This window comes from Tamandua tetradactyla, chromosome 12 (genome assembly GCF_023851605.1).
Source record: "Tamandua tetradactyla isolate mTamTet1 chromosome 12, mTamTet1.pri, whole genome shotgun sequence".
NCBI lineage: Eukaryota > Metazoa > Chordata > Mammalia > Pilosa > Myrmecophagidae > Tamandua > Tamandua tetradactyla.
In genome coordinates, this window is record NC_135338.1 from 66,943,475 (window position 1) to 66,961,003 (window position 17,529).

Below are 17,529 nucleotides of genomic sequence, written 5' to 3' on the forward strand. Positions count from 1 at the left end.
CTGATGCTCCTTTTATCTATGGTATGGACAGATGAGTAAAAAATATGGATTAAAAATAAATATGTAAATAAATAAGGGGAATAAATGTTAAAATAAATTGGGTATATAAAAAAAAAACAAAGCAAAACAACACAAAACAAAAAACCCTTCTAGGGTTCTAGACATATTCCCCTGGAACAAATTAAAAGTTTGGGCAATTATAATATGTTTACATATTTATTGTATGGCAACAAATCAGATAACCTAGATGAAATAAACAAATTCCTAGAAACACCTGAACTACCTCCACTGACTCAAGAAGACATACAAGATCTCAACAGACCAATAACAAGCAAAAAGTTTGAATCAGTAATGAAGAACTTCCCATTAAAAAGACCAGGGCTAAATGGCCTCACTGGTGAATTCTGTCATATTTTCCAAGATGAATTAGTACCAATTCTGCTCAAATTCTCCAAAAAAATTAAAGCGGAGGGAAACACTCATTTACTCACTCTATGAAGTTGGAAACCTCACAGTTACTGATCTGAAAACTTACTACAAACTTACAGTGGTCAAACACCACGGTACTAGCACAAGTAGAAACTTATGGACCAATAGAACTGAAATGCAAATTCAGAAATAGACTCTCACATCTGTGAACAACTGATTTTCTTTCAGAAGTTTATATAGTATCAAGAAAGAAGTGACTTCATTTGGAATCTCAGGTAGGACATGAAATTTTGTTGGTTTGTCCAGAGTGATGCCCTGATGAATCCCAGAATGATTTGATCAGTAAATGGAAAAGTATTTGCAATCCCCCTTCAAGGAATGGTGAGAGCGGGGAGAAATTCAACTTCCCCAAGTTGAATTCTTGATAGTCTCACAAGCAGTGTGGACAACCAAAGCTATAGGTTGAGCCCCCAGTCTTGGGGTTTGTTCATATGAAACTTAACCCCACAAAGGATAGGACAAGTCTACTTAAAATTTAGGCCTAAGAGTGCCTAATTTTGTTGCTCAGATGTGGCCTCTTTTGTTGCTCAGATGTGGCCTCTCTCTCCAGCCAACACAATGAGCGGTCTCAACACCCTCCCCCTCTCTGCGTGGGACATGACTCCCAGGGGTGTGGATCTTCCTGGCAACGTGGGACAGAGATCCTGGAATGAGCTGAGACTCAGCATCAAGGGACTGAGAAAAACCCTAGAATGAGCTGAGAATTAACATCAAGGGATTGAGTGAACCTTCTCAACCAAAGGGGGAAGAGTGAAATGAGACTAAGTGTCAATGGCTGAGCGATTCCAAACAGAGTTGAGAGGTTATCCTGGAGGTTATTCTTACGCATTAAGTAGATATCACCTTGTTGTTCAAGATGTAGTGGAGAGCCTGGAGGGAACTGCCTGAAAATGTAGAGCTGTGTTCCAATAGCCATGTTTCTTGATGATTGAACAATGATATAGCTTTCATAATGAGACTCTGTGAATGTGAAAACCTTGTGTCTGATGCTCCTTTTATCTACTATATCAACAGAAGGTAGAACATATGGAATAAAAATAAATAATAGGGGGAACAAATGTTAAAATAAATTTAGTTTGAAATGCCTCTGGTAAATGAAAGCGAGGGGTAAGGGGTATGGTATGTATAATCTTTTTTTCTCTGTTACCGTTTAATTTCTTTTTCTGTTGTCTTTTTATTTCTTTTTCTAAATCGATGCAAATGTTCTAAGAAATGATGAATATGCAACTATGTGATGATATTAAGAATTACTGATTGTATATGTAGAATGGAATGATATCTTAACGTTTTGTTAATTTTTTTAAATAAAAAATGCTAAAAAAAAAGAAAGAAGTGACTTTAACACTACAGAATATTTCAAGATTTGAATTACAGAAGAATACCACATCATTTGCACTTGCAATTGGTTTCCCTTTTTATGCACATTGGCAAGAGAGAAAAAAGCATATGGCTGAAAGATAAAATAACTAAATTCTGCAGAAACCTTTAAAATGAAAGGTGAGAGTCCCTGAACTAGATAAGTCCTGAAATGCAGAGGGGCCAGCCTTTCCAGAACTTCAACTAGTTCCATCCCCTTATCCCATATTATAGAAAGCCCCTTTTAACATGAAAAAGTTAGAATGGGCATAGCCCAAATACCCCTAATGAGTAGAAGAAAGATCAAAGGTAATGGTGGAGTTATACAGAGAAGGTAGGGTTTAACAAATAGTATGATTGCTGAATCATTATACTGATATTTCTTTTGGTCTCCAATATCTCAGAGCGGCTAGAAGTAAAAAACTAAAATTGTGGAATTGTAACCCATACCAAACTCTGAAGTCTGTTCTATAACTAATTGTTGCAATATGCTTTGAAATTTATTGCTTTTTTGTATATGTTATTATTTTTTTTTCCCCGTTCTTGGGTCTTGATTTTTTTTTTTAACTTTTTTTATAAATTAAAAAAAAAATTAACAAACAAAACGTTTAGATATCATTCCATTCTACGTATACAATCAGTAATTCTTAATATCATCATATAGTTGCATATTCATCATTTCTTAGTACATTTGCATCGATTTAGAAAAAGAAATAAAAAGACAACAGAAAAAGAAATAAAATGATAATAGAGAAAAAAAAACTATACGTACCATACCCCTTACCCCTCGCTTTCATTTACCACTATTTCAAACTGAATTTATTTTAACATTTGTTTCCCCTATTATTTATTTTTATTCCATATGTTCTACTCTTCTGTAGATACTTTTAGCAACAAACCAACAAAATCTCATGTGCTACCTGAGAATCCAAGTACTTATGACATTCAATCAAACTATCTACATGAGTTATATTAGGAAATGCTCTAGTCAAAATCTAAATTTTATAACAAATAAACATTTTTTTGCTTTAGTCTCACACATAAGGTGACATTTTAAAGTATTAATTATCATCTATTTTCAGCACCCTGCAGTAATGACTTTTAGCAATTCGGGGCACCCTGCCCTTTCAGATAAATTTGCTTATTGGTTTTTCTATTTCTGAAAAGTAAGTTGTTGGGATTTTGATTGGTATTGCGTTGAATCTGTAAATCAATTTAGGTAGAATTGACATCTTAACTATATTTAGTCATCCAATCCATGAACACGGTATGTCCTTCCATCTATTTAGGTCTTCTGTGATTTCTTTTAACAGTTTCTTGTAGTTTTCTTTGTATAGGTCTTTTGTCTCTTTAGTTAAATTTGTTCCTAAGTATTTTATTCTTTTAGTTGCAATTGTAAATGGAATTCGTTTCTTGATTTCCCCCTCAACTCGTTTATTGCTAGTGTATAGAAACACTACAGATCTTTGAACGTTGATCTTGTAACCTGCCACTTTGCTGTACTCGTTTACTAGCTCTAGTAGTTTTGCTGTGGATTTTTCAGGGTTTTCAATGTATAGTATCATATCATCTGCAAACAGTGATAGTTTTACTTCTTCCTTTCCAATTTTGATGCCTTGTATTTCTTTTTCTTGTCTAATTGCTCTGGCTAGAACTTCCAACATGATGTTGAACAACAGTGGTGACAGTGGACATCCTTGTCTTGTTCCTGATCTTAGGGGGAAAGTTTTCAATTTTTCCCCATTGAGGATGATATTAGCTGTGGGTTTTTCATATATTCCCTTTATCATTTTAAGGAAGTTCCCTTGTATTCCTATCCTTTGAAGTGTTTTCAACAGGAAAGGATGTTGAATCTTGTCGAATGCCTTCTCTGCATCAAATGAGATGATCATGTGATTTTTCTGCTTTGATTTGTTGATATGGTGTATTACATTAATTGATTTTCTTATGTTGAAACATCCTTGCATACCTGGGATGAATCCTACTTGGTCATGATGTGTAATTCTTTTAATGTGTTGCTGGATTCAATTTGCTAGAATTTTGTTGAGGATTTTTGCATCTATATTCATTAGAGAGATTGCTCTGTAGTTTTCTTTTTTTGTAATATCTTTGCCTGGTTTTGGTATGAGGGTGATGTTGGCTTCATAGAATGAATTAGGTAGCTTTCCCTCCACTTCAATTTTTTTTTGAAGAGTTTGAGCAGGGTTGGTACTAATTCTTTCTGGAATGTTTGGTAGAATTCACATGTGAAGCTGTCTGGTCCTGAACTTTTCTTTTTGAGAAGCTTTTTAATGACGAATTCAATTTCTTTACTTGCGATTGGTTTGTTGAGGTCATCTATTTCTTCTTGAGTCAAAGCTGGTTGCTCATGCCTTTCTAGGAACTTGTCCATTTCATCTACATTGTTGTATTTATTAGCATAAAGTTGTTCATAGTATCCTGTTATTACCTCCTTTATTTCTGTGAGGTCAATGGTTATGTCTCCTCTTCCATTTCTGATCTTATTTATTTGCGTCTTCTCTCTTCTTTTTGTCAATCTTGCTAAGGGCCCATCAATCTTATTGATTTTCTCATAGAACCAACTTCTGGTCTTATTGATTTTCTCTATTGTTTTCATGTTCTCAATTTCATTTATTTCTGCTCTAATCTTTGTTATTTCTCTCTTTTTGCTTGCTTTGGGGTCAGTTTGCTGTTCTTTCTCCAGCTCTTCCAAGTGGACAGTTAATTCCTGCATTTTTGCCTTTTCTTCTTTTTTGATATAGACATTTAGGGCAATAAATTTCCCCCTTAGCACTGCCTTTGCTGCATCCCATAAGTTTTGATATGTTGTGTTTTCATTTTCATTCACCTTGAGATATTTACTGATCTCTCTTGTAATTTCTTCCTTGACCCACTCGTTGTTTAAGAGTGTGTTGTTGAGCCTCCATGTATTTGTGAATTTTCTGGCACTCTGCCTATTATTGATTTCCAACTTCATTCCTTTATGATCTGAGAAAGTGTTGTGTATGATTTCAATCTTTTTAAATTTGTTGAGACTTGCTTTGTGACCCAGCATATGGTCTATCTTTGAGAATGATCCATGAGCACTTGAGAAAAAGGTGTATCCTGCTGTTGTGGGGTGTAATGTCCTATAAATGTCTGTTAAGTCTAGCTCATTTATTGTAATATTCAAGTTCTCTGTTTCTTTATTGATCCTCTGTCTAGATGTTCTGTCCATTGATGAGAGTGGCGAATTTAAGTCTCCAAATATTATGGTAGATGTGTCTATTTCCCTTTTCAGTGATTGCAGTGTATTCCTCACGTATTTTGGGGCATTTTGATTCGGTGCATAAATATTTATGATTGTTATGTCTTCTTGTTTAATTGTTCCTTTCATTAGTAGATAGTATCCTTCTTTGTCTCTTTTAACTGTTTTACATTTGAAGTCTAATTTTTTGAATATTAGTATAGCTACTCCTGCTCTTTTCTGGTTGTTATTTGCATTAAATATCTTTTCTCAACCTTTCACTTTCAACCTATGTTTATCTTTGGGTCTAAGATGTGTTTCCTGTAGACAGCATATAGAAGGATCCTGTTTTTTAATCCATTCTGCCAGTCTATGTCTTTTGATTGGGGAGTTCAGTCCATTAACATTTAGTGTTATTACTGTTTGGGTAATACTTTCCTCTACCATTTTGCCTTTTGTATTATATATATCATATCTGATTTCCCTTCTTTCTACACACTTCTCCATACCTCTCTCTTCTGTCTTTTCGTATCTGACTCTAGTGCTCCCTTTAGTATTTCTCGCAGAGCTGGTCTCTTGGTCACAAATTCTCTCAGTGACTTTTTGTCTGAAAATGTTTTAATTTCTCCCTCATTTTTGAAGGACAATTTTGCTGGATATAGAAGTCTTGGTTGGCAGTTTTTCTCTTTTAGTAATTTAAATATATCATCCCACTGTCTTCTAGCTTCCATGGTTTCTGTTGAGAAATATACACATAGTCTTATTGGGTTTCCCTTGTATATGATGGATTGTTTTTCTCTTGCTGCTTTCAAGATCCTCTCTTTCTCTTTGACCTCTAACATTCTGACTAGTAAGTGTCTTGGAGAACGCCTATTTGGGTCTAATCTCTTTGGGGCGCGCTGCACTTCTTGGATCTGTAATTTTAGGTCTTTCATAAGAGTTGGGAAATTTTCAGTGATAATTTCTTCCATTAGTTTTTCTCCTCCTTTTCCCTTCTCTTCTCCTTCTGGGACACCCACAACACGTATATTTGTACGCTTCATATTATCATTCAATTCCCTGAGCCCCTGCTCATATTTTTCCATTCTTTTCCCTATAGTTCCTGTTTCTTTTTGGATTTCAGATGTTCTATCCTCCAGTTCACTAATTCTAACCTTTGTCTCTTGAAATCTACCATTGTAGGTTTCCATTGTTTTTTTCATCTCTTCTACTGTGTCTTTTATTCCCATAAGTTCTGTGATTTGTTTTTTCAGACTTTCCATTTCTTCTTTTTGTTCATTCCTTGCCTTCTTCATGTCCTCCCTCAATTCATTGATTTGGTTTTTGATGAGGTTCTCCATTTCTGTTCATATATTCAGAATTAGTTGTTTCAGCTCCTGTATCTCATTTGAACTATTGGTTTGTTCCTTTGACTGGGCCATATCTTCAATTTTCGTGGCGTCTTGTGAATTTTGTCACAAGATATTCGTGAAGAAATATCTTCAAATTTGTTATTTTTTGCTGGTGTCTGGACATTTAATTACCTTAATTAAAACTAATTAAGATTCTGGAGATTGCTTTCACTTATCTTAACTAGGGTTTTCTTGCTAGATGAGTTTGTTGTCTATCTGTTCTTTGACCTTCAGTTCAGCTTTTTCTGGGCCTCTAGCTTAAGTTTTGTTTAACAGAGGGTAATTTTTCAGTTCTTGTTTTCTTGTTTCTTGTCCTGCTTGTAAGGTGCCTTTTTCTCTCCCCACCCTTAGGAGGGTCTACATAGGTATTAAAGACTCCAGCCGGGTTTTCCCAGACTAAACTGGCCTCCTTTTGGGGGAAGGAGTCACCTACGTCAGTTTTCCCTGAGGGTGAGTCCCAGCAGGTTGAAAGACTTTCCTGTGAAGTCTCTGGGCTCTGTTTTTCTTATCCTGCCCAGTATGTGGCACTTGTCTGTCTGCAGGTCCCGCCAGCAAAAGATGTTGTGGCTCCTTTAACTTTGGAAGGCTCTCCCTGCTGGGGGCATGGTGGAAACAGAGGAGAGGTTGTAGGCTGGTTTTAATGGCTTCAAATTGCCAAGCCCTGGGGTCTGAATTCCTTGAGAGAGGGATTCCACCTGAGTTGCATTTCACCCCTTCCCTTGGGAAGGCTCAGGCGGGAGACAGCCCTGAAAGCAGCCTGTTTCTGCGTATGCCTGGGGCAGTTGCAGCCTGTGTAATCCCGCCGCTAAATCCAGAGGCAGCCAAGCCTCCATAGAAACAGCCACAAAAGCCTCCGTTTCGTCCCCTTTCCTCTTTTTCGGTTAGCCCAATAGGCGACCTCCGCCTTGACCAGTTTTGCCTGAGCTGGGGGCCTATTTTTAGTAGTCAGAATTTGTTTATTAATGCCACAATTGGTGTTTGGTTGGACTCAGTCCCTGCTACTGTTAGAGTCTCTTTCCTTTCCCTCCAGGAAGCCGCCTGTGGGGGAGGGGCGCCGGCCTCTGCGGCTTGGGGAACTGCCGTGGCTTGGGGAACTCACTTTTCCGGAGACTCACAGCTGGTCCAGCTGGTCCAGACTGGGGTATGCTGTGTGTTTGGTCACTATCGTGGCTCCGGGAGCTGTTCTGTACTGTTTCTGGTTATTTAGTAGTTGTTCTGGAGGATGAACTAAAACGCGAACATTACTAAGCCGCCATCTTGGCCCCTCCCTCCGGTGTGTATATGTTATTTTTTTACAGAAAAGTCAATTGTGATGATAAATGCACAGCTACCTGATTAAAAAAGAAATCAATGTGTGATTAAATGATGACTAAAGTCTCTTCCAATTAGGAAAAAAAAAAGGAAGGGGGAAGGACAGCACACACACATATAATTGTATATATATGTATAAAACATCTGGTAATACCTACAAAAAAAAGGCTAAGATTGTTGCCACTGGGGAAGAACATAAAGTGGCAAGAGGCAAAGATATAGGAAGACTTTTCATTGCATATGCTTTTGAACGCTGAGCTATATAAATGCATTAGTGATTCAAAGAATATATATTGAATTCAAATTTAAATAAATACATCTCCTAATTGGCCCTTTAGGGAAAAAAAAGGTGAGACTTATGTCAAGAGAATGGGTTAATATATTTAGAAAACCTATTTTTTTGTTTAGCACTAATTAATCACAGTTATTTTTCTCCTTTTGATGACCTATTTTTCATATACAGACTGGAAATAACAAAATTTTACATGTCTTTTTTATTCTTTCTGTCCAGAGGTTGATGTTCTAACAAAGTAGTTTTAAGTTTCCTCCATTCTGCTTTTAAGCATTTGATTTATTAAAAAGGGAGTGTTCGAGGTTCCTGGAAGATGGCGGCTTAGTAAGACGCGTGGATCTTAGTTTCTTCTCCAGGACACCTACTAGGGGAGTAGAAACGATACAGAACAGCTCCCAAAGCCACAACAGAGATAAAAAAGACAGCGTACCCCATCCTGGAACGGCTGGCTGGCTGAGAGAAGCAGCTCGGGTGAGATCGCCGAGGCGCGCGGGCCTTACCGGGCGGGGTGGCAAGCGGCCGGAGTTACTCCCTTCCCCCTTCCCGGGCCGGCTGGGAGAATTGGAGAGGCGGTCCCCTGAAACAAAGACGGCTGGCGCCCACACCACGCGCAGCCCCCGGACCAGCTGAGAGAATTGGATCGGAAACCCCCAGGCCGCGGAGAACGGTGACGGGTGGGGGAGGCCCCTTCCAAACCCGTGACTCCCGGGGAACGTGCACTCTCTCGGGCGGGCCGCTGCCGCTGGCGCCCTCCCGCCACGCTTGTTGCCCAGGGCCGACTAGGAAATTCGGACAGGCTCTTTCCCTGGCTGCGGCGACCAGCAACCCTCCCTGCGTTCGGACCCCGGGCCGGCTCAAGCCGTTTCGGCTAGCGAACCCCCAGGACGGCGAGAGTTTTCCAAAGTTTAAGGTCCCACAGCACCTTTTACTGGTGGGACCCGCAGACAAACGGGTGCCACGAGCGCCACCTACTGGGCAGGATAAGAAAAACAGAACCCAGAGATTTCACAGAAAAATATTACAACCTTGCTGGGTCCAACACCAAGAGAAATCTGAATAAATGCCCAGACGCCAGCAGCAGAAGATAACTGTCCACGCACAAAAGATTGAGAATATGGCTCAGTCAAAGGAACAAACCAATAGCTCAAATGAGACACAAGAGCTGAGACAACTAATGCTGAATATACGAACAGAAATGGAAAACCTCTTCAAAAATGAAATCGATAAATTGAGGGAGGACATGAAGAGGACATGGGCTGAACATAAAGAAGAAATAGAAAAACTGAAAAAACAAATCGCAGAACTTATGGAAGTGAAGGATAAAGTAGCAAACATAGAAAAAATAATGGATAGCTACAATGATAGATTTAAAGAGACAGAAGATAGAATTAGTGATTTGGAGGATGGAACATCTGAATTCCAAAAAGAAACAGAAACTATAGGGAAAAGAATGGAAAAATTTGAACAGGGTATCAGGGAACTCAAGGACAATATGAACCGCACAAATATACGTGTTGTGGGTGTCCCAGAAGGAGAAGAGAAGGGAAAAGGAGGAGAAAAACTAATGGAAGAAATTATCACTGAAAATTTCCCAACTCTTATGAAAGACCTAAAATTACAGATCCAAGAAGTGCAGCGCACCCCAAAGAGATTAGACCCAAATAGGCGTTCTCCAAGACACTTACTAGTTAGAATGTCAGAGGTCAAAGAGAAAGAGAAGATCTTGAAAGCAGCAAGAGAAAAACAATCCATTACATACAAGGGAAACCCAATAAGATTTTGTGTAGATTTCTCAGCAGAAACCATGGAAGCTAGAAGACAGTGGGATGATATATTTAAAATACTAAAAGAGAAAAACTGCCAACCAAGACTCCTATATCCAGCAAAATTATCCTTCAAAAATGAGGGAGAAATTAAAACATTCTCAGACAAAAAGTCACTGAAAGAATTTGTGACCAAGAGACCAGCTCTGCAAGAAATACTAAAGGGAGCACTAGAGTCAGATACAAAAAGACAGAAGAGAGAGATATGGAAAAGAGTGTAGAAAGAAGGAAAATCAGATATGATATATATAATACAAAAGGCAAAATGTTAGAGGAAAATATTATCCAAACAGTAATAACACTAAATGTCAATGGACTGAATTCCCCAATCAAAAGACATAGAATGGCAGAATGGATTAAAAAACAGGATCCTTCTATATGCTGTCTACAGGAAACACATCTTAGACCCAAAGATAAACATAGGTTGAAAGTGAAAGGTTGGGAAAAGATATTTCATGCAAATAACAACCAGAAAAGAGCAGGAGTGGCTATACTAATATCCAACAAATTAGACTTCAAATGTAAAACAGTTAAAAGAGACAAAGAAGGACACTATATACTAATAAAAGGAACAATTAAACAAGAAGACATAACAATCATAAATATTTACGCACCGAATCAGAATGCCCCAAAATACGTGAGGAATATACTGCAAACATTGAAAAGGGAAATAGACTCATATACCATAATAGTTGGAGACTTCAACTCACCACTCTCATCAAGGGACAGAACATCTAGACAGAGGATCAACAAAGAAATAGAGAATCTGAATATTACTATAAATGAACTAGACTTAATAGACATTTATAGGACATTACATCCCACAACAGCAGGATACACCTTTTTCTCAAGTGCTCATGGATCATTCTCAAAGATAGACCATATGCTGGGTCACAAAGCAAGTCTTAACAAATTTAAAAAGATTGAAATCTTACACAACACTTTCTCGGACCATAAAGGAATGATGTTGGAAATCAATAATAGGCAGAGTGCCAGAAAATTCACAAATACGTGGAGGCTCAACAACACACTCCTAAACAACGACTGGGTCAAAGAAGAAATTGCAAGGGAAATTAGCAAATACCTCGAGGCGAATGAAAATGAAAACACAACATATCAAAACTTATGGGACGCAGCAAAGGCAGTGCTAAGAGGGAAATTTATTGCTCTAAATGCCTATATCAGAAAAGAAGAAAAGGCAAAAATTCAGGAATTAACTATCCATTTGGAAGAACTGGAGAAAGAACAGCAAGCTAACCCCAAAGCAAGCAAAAGGAAAGAAATAACAAAGATTAGAGCACAAATAAATGAAATTGAAAACATGAAAACAATAGAGTATATCAATAAGGCCAGAAGTTGGTTCTATGAGAAAATCAATAAGATTGATGGGCCCTTAGCAAGATTGACAAAAAGAAGAAGAGAGAGGATGCAAATAAATAAGATCAGAAATGGAAGAGGAGACATAACTACTGACCTCACAGAAATAAAGGAGGTAATAACAGGATACTATGAACAACTTTATGCTAATAAATACAACAATTTAGAGGAAATGGACGGGTTCCTGGAAAGACATGAACAACCAACTTTGACTCAAGAAGACATAGATGACCTCAACAAACCAATCACAAGTAAAGAAATTGAATTAGTCATTCAAAAGCTTCCTAAAAAGAAAAGTCCAGGACGAGATGGCTTCACATGTGAATTCTACCAAACGTTCCAGAAAGAATTAGTACCAATTCTCTTCAAACTCTTCAAAAAAATCGAAGTGGAGGGAAAACTACCTAATTCATTCTATGAAGCCAACATCACCCTCATACCAAAACCAGGCAAAGATATTACAAAAAAAGAAAACTACAGACCAATCTCCCTAATGAATACAGATGCAAAAATCCTCAATAAAATTCTAGCAAATCGTATCCAACAGCACATTAAAAGAATTATACATCATGACCAAGTAGGATTCATCCCAGGTATGCAAGGCTGGTTCAACATAAGAAAATCAATTAATGTAATACACCATATCAACAAATCAAAGCAGAAAAATCACATGATCATCTCATTTGATGCAGAGAAGGCATTCGACAAGATTCAACATCCTTTCCTGCTGAAAACACTTCAAAAGATAGGAATACAAGGGAACTTCCTTAAAATGATAGAGGGAATATATGAAAAACCCACAGCTAATATCATCCTCAATGGGGAAAAATTGAAAACTTTCCCCCTAAGATCAGGAACAAGACAAGGATGTCCACTATCACCACTATTATTCAACATTGTGTTGGAGGTTCTAGCCAGAGCAATTAGACAAGAAAAAGAAATACAAGGCATCAAAATTGGAAAGGAAGAAGTAAAACTATCACTGTTTGCAGACGATATGATACTATACGTCGAAAACCCAGAAAAATCCACAACAAAACTACTAGAGCTAATAAATGAGTACAGCAAAGTAGCAGGTTACAAGATCAACATTCAAAAATCTGTAGCATTTCTATACACTAGTAATGAACAAGCTGAGGGGGAAATCAAGAAACGAATCCCATTTACAATTGCAACTAAAAGAATAAAATACCTAGGAATAAATTTAACTAAAGAGACAAAAAACCTATATAAAGAAAACTACAAAAAACTGCTAAAAGAAATCACAGAAGACCTAAATAGATGGAAGGGCATACCGTGTTCATGGATTGGAAGACTAAATATAGTTAAGATGTCAATCCTACCTAAATTGATTTACAGATTCAATGCAATACCAATCAAAATCCCAACAACTTATTTTTCAGAAATAGAAAAACCAATAAGCAAATTTATCTGGAAGGGCAGGGTGCCCCGAATAGCTAAAAACATCTTGAGGAAAAAAAACGAAGCTGGAGGTCTCGCGCTGCCTGACTTTAAGGCATATTATGAAGCCACAGTGGTCAAAACAGCATGGTATTGGCATAAAGATAGATATATCGACCAATGGAATCGAATAGAGTGCTCAGATATAGACCCTCTCATCTATGGACATTTGATCTTTGATAAGGCAGTCAAGCCAACTCACCTGGGACAGAGCAGTCTCTTCAATAAATGGTGCCTAGAGAACTGGATATCCATATGCAAAAGAATGAAAGAAGACCCATCTCTCACACCCTATACAAAAGTTAACTCAAAATGGATCAAAGATCTAAACATTAGGTCTAAGACCATAAAACAGTTAGAGGAAAATGTTGGGAGATATCTTATGGATCTTACAACTGGAGGCGGTTTTATGGACCTTAAACCTAAAGCAAGAGCACTGAAGAAGGAAATAAATAAATGGGAACTCCTCAAAATTAAACACTTTTGTGCATCAAAGAACTTCATCAAGAAAGTAGAAAGACAGCCTTCACAATGGGAGACAATATTTGGAAATGATATATCAGATAAAGGTCTAGTATCCAGGATTTATAAAGAGATTGTTCATCTCAACAACAAAAAGACAGCCAACCCAATTACAAAATGGGAAAAAGACTTGAACAGACACCTCTCAGAAGAGGAAATACGGATGGCCAAGAGGCACATGAAGAGATGCTCAATGTCCCTGGCCATTAGAGAAATGCAAATCAAAACCACAATGAGATATCATCTCACACCCACCAGAATGGCCATTATCAACAAAACAGAAAATGACAAGTGCTGGAGAGGATGAGGAGAAAGAGGCACACTTATCCACTGTTGGTGGGAATGTCAAAGGGTGCAACCACTGTGGAAGGCAGTTTGGCGGTTCCTCAAAAAGCTGAATATAGAATTGCCATACGACCCAGCAATACCATTGCTAGGTATCTACTCAAAGGACTTAAGGGCAAAGACACAAACGGACATTTGCACACCAATGTTTATAGCAGCATTATTTACAATTGCAAAGAGATGGAAACAGCCAAAATCTCCATCAACAGAAGAGTGGCTAAACAAACTGTGGTATATACATACGATGGAATATTATGCAGCCTTAAGACAAGATAAACTTATGAACCATGTAATAACATGGATGGACCTAGAGAATATTATGCTGAGTGAATCCAGCCAAAAACTAAAGGACAAATACCGTATGGTCCCACTGATGTGAACGGACATTCGAGAATAAACTTGAAATATGTCATTGGTAACAGAGTTCAGCAGGAGTTAGAAACAGGGTAAGACAATGGGTAATTGAAGCTGAAGGGATACAGACTGTGCAACAGGACTAGATACAAAAACTCAAAAATGGACAGCACAATAATACCTAATTGTAAAGTAATCATGTTAAAACACTGAATGAAGCTGCATCTGAGCTATAGGTTTTTGTTTTGTTTTGTGTTGTTTTGTTTTGATTTTACTATTATTACTTTTAATTTTTTCTCTATATTAACATTCTATATCTTTTTCGGTTATGTTGCTAGTTCTTCTAAACCAATGCAAATGTACTAAGAAATGATGATCATGCATCTATGTGATGATGTTAAGAATTAATGATTGCATGTGTAGAATGGTATGATCTCTAAATGTTGGGTTAATTTCTTTTTTTCCGTTAATTAAAAAAAAAAGAGAAGGGATAATTGGAGATGAAGGGATACAGACTGTACAACGGGACTGGATATAAAAACTCAGAAATGGACAGCACAATACTACCCAATTGTAATGCAATTATGTTAAAACACTGAATGAAGCTGCATGTGAGGTATAGGTTTTTTGTTTTTGTTTTTTTTGTTTTTTTTCTTTCTATTATTGTTTTAATTCTTATTCTGTTGTCTTTTTATTTCTTTTTCTAAATCGATGCAAATGTACTAAGAAATGATGAATATGCAACTATGTGATGTTATTAAGAATTACTGATTGTACATGTAGATTGGAATGATTTCTAATTGTTTTGTTAATTCTTTTTTTAATTAATAAAAAAAAAAAAAAGGGAGTGTTCGTCTGGGAGGAAGAGAATGTTTGTTAACCTCAAATGGTTATCTTAAGTTTAAAGGAAGAGAGCATTGAAAGATAAACGCTTTGTTCCCTCATGAAATGCATGCATGCCCTTTGTCACCCTGCATTATATAAGCAGGATCTGGTTAAGAATAAAGATGTCTGCTGTCACTAATCTTCAGAACCCCTGATCCCATCTCTCTCTCTCTCACTCTCTTCCTCTCTCGTCATTCCTTAATATCCTTCGAGCTCTGGTCTGTGGGAAGCAACATCACCTTGTTAGTCAAGATGTAGTGAAGAGACTGGAGGGAACTGCCTGAAAATGCAGAGCTGTGGTCCAGTAGCCATGTTTCTTGAAGATGATTGTATAATGATATAGCTTTCACAATGTGACTGTGTGATTGTGAAAACCTTGTGTCTGATGCTCCTTCTATCTACCTTATCAACAGACGAGTAAAACATATAGAATAAAGATGAATAATGGGGGGGAGGGAGTGTTCATAAAAGGAAATTACTTTGAATAGTAAAAAAAAAAGGTTATGATGTGTGTACCTTTCTATGTTATACTTCAACAAAAGGTTTACTTAAAAAAAAAAGGGGGGGGGGAACAATACAAAACAAAAAACCCTTCTAGGGTTCTAGTCACATTCCTCTGGAACAAATTAAAAGTTCAGGCAATTATAATATGTTTACTCCTATACGATATGGAATCAAATCCAGATATAAAAACCCAGCAACATCTCCTACAAAAGAAAAAATACAGTCATGATTGAGCCACACATGAAATTATACCCGTACACAGTTCCACTTGTTGTAATACAATTTGTAATAAAAGATGGGAAACAATCTACATGTCCATCAATAGGGGACTGATTAAATAAATAGTACAATCATACAATGGACTACTCTGCAGCTATTCTTAAAAAATAAATGCTCTGAAGCTATTAAGGGAAAAAAAGAAGAAGTTCTCCAGGTACTACTATGGAAATAACTTCACAATTACTAGTAGCTGAAATAAGAAAGATGAAGAACAGGCTGTATGATATGCTACCTTTCATATTTAAACAAAGAAGGGAGGAAAGGACAATAAAAAAATTTCCTTTTGATCTAGTGTGATAGTTAGGTTCTGGTGTCAACTTGGCCAAGTAATGATGCCCAGTTTCTGGTCAGGCAAGGACTGGCCTAACCGTTGCTGCAAGGATATTTCATAGCTGGTTGATGAATTGGAAGGCTGATATATTAAGTCATCAGTCAGTTGACCGCATCTGTGGCCGAGTACATCTGCAATCAACTAAGGTGTGCCTCCAATGAGATAATCCGATCAAATTGACAACTTTTAAGGAGAGTCTTTTTTTGCTGTTTCTTCAGACAGAGAGCCTCTCCTGTGGAGTTTATCCAGCCCCTTCATCAGAGCTGCCAGCTTCACAGCCTGCCCTGTGGATTCTGGACTCTTCCATTCCCATAGTTGCTTGAGACACCTTTATAAACCTCATATTTAAGGATAGCCCCTGCTGGTTCTGTTTCTCTAGAGAATCCTAACTATTACAGCTTGGTACTGGGAGTGTTCTTGAGAAACAGAATCTTAAAAATGGGTTTTTACGATTGGTTTTCTACTCTGATTAGGCTACAAGGCACTAATGACTCTAATTCCAATAAGCAAGATGGCACTGACAGTCCATGGGGTGAGTTGGCAAGACTCATACTCAAAATATCACCAGTAGATTTTCCTAATTGTACACTTATATGAGGCTATGCTCTGGGTGAGAGTGTTTTTGACACCTTTAAAGAGGTTTTTGTTTTTCATATCACAACTTTTGCTTATTATGTGAATTTTTACAATGCAAACAAAAATATATACAGAAATGCACTATACAAATTAGCTAAATGCAGATGGCAACTTTTTTGTCTTTTCAAGAGGCCATTACTCCCACTTCTAGTAAAATATAGAGACTGCACACAGGTAGAAACAGATTGGTCATTAGCTTTACAATTTTGCCTGGAAATGATCTATAAATGCACTTCCTCCCTGCTACTTATAAAGTGTAAAAAGGAAGTTAAGGGAAAGTTTCCTTGTTGGTTCCTACCATATGGAAGATGCTATACTCTATTTTAACAGGGCCAATATGTATGGAAAATATCTAAATTAAATATTATTGCAAAAATGAAGCAGTCGCTTCCCTTAAGCAGCCCAAGGTGATCTCTGAAAATGGTTCACTATTCACTTGACCCAGAAAACCCTACAAAATCATGCAAATCAAGAGGTTCAAATTTTTGTGTTCACTTTAAGAACACCTGAGAAATTGCTTAGGCCATCAAGGGTATGCGTATTTGAAAAGCCATCAAGTATCTGAAAGATGTCACTTTACGGAAGCAATGTGTCCCATTCCGTTTTGCAAAGGTGGTGTTGGTAGGTGTGCCCAGGCCAAACAGTGGGGCTGGACACAGGGTCGGTGGCCCAAAAAAAGAGGGCTGAATTTCTGTTGCACATGCTTAAAAATGCAGAGGGTAATGCCAAACTTAAGGGTTTAGATGTAGATTCACTGGTCATTGAGCACATCCAGGTGAACAAAGCTCCTCAGATGAGCGCACGCCAGACTAACCCATACGTGAGCTCCCCTTGCAACACTGAGATGATCCTGACCAAAAAGGAACAAACTGTTCCCAAACCAGAAGAGAAGGCTGCACAGAAGAAAAAGATATGCCAGAAGAAACTGAAGAAACAAAAACTTATGG

At 37.5% G+C, this 17,529-nt stretch overlaps 1 protein-coding gene across 3 annotated transcripts in view; it reads right to left on the reverse strand.

Moving 5' to 3' along the window:
- The window catches only part of SCAMP5 (secretory carrier membrane protein 5), a 72,659-nt gene that overhangs the window by 25,961 nt on the left and 29,169 nt on the right, over positions 1–17,529 (reverse strand). The gene's annotated exons all lie outside the window — the stretch shown is intronic.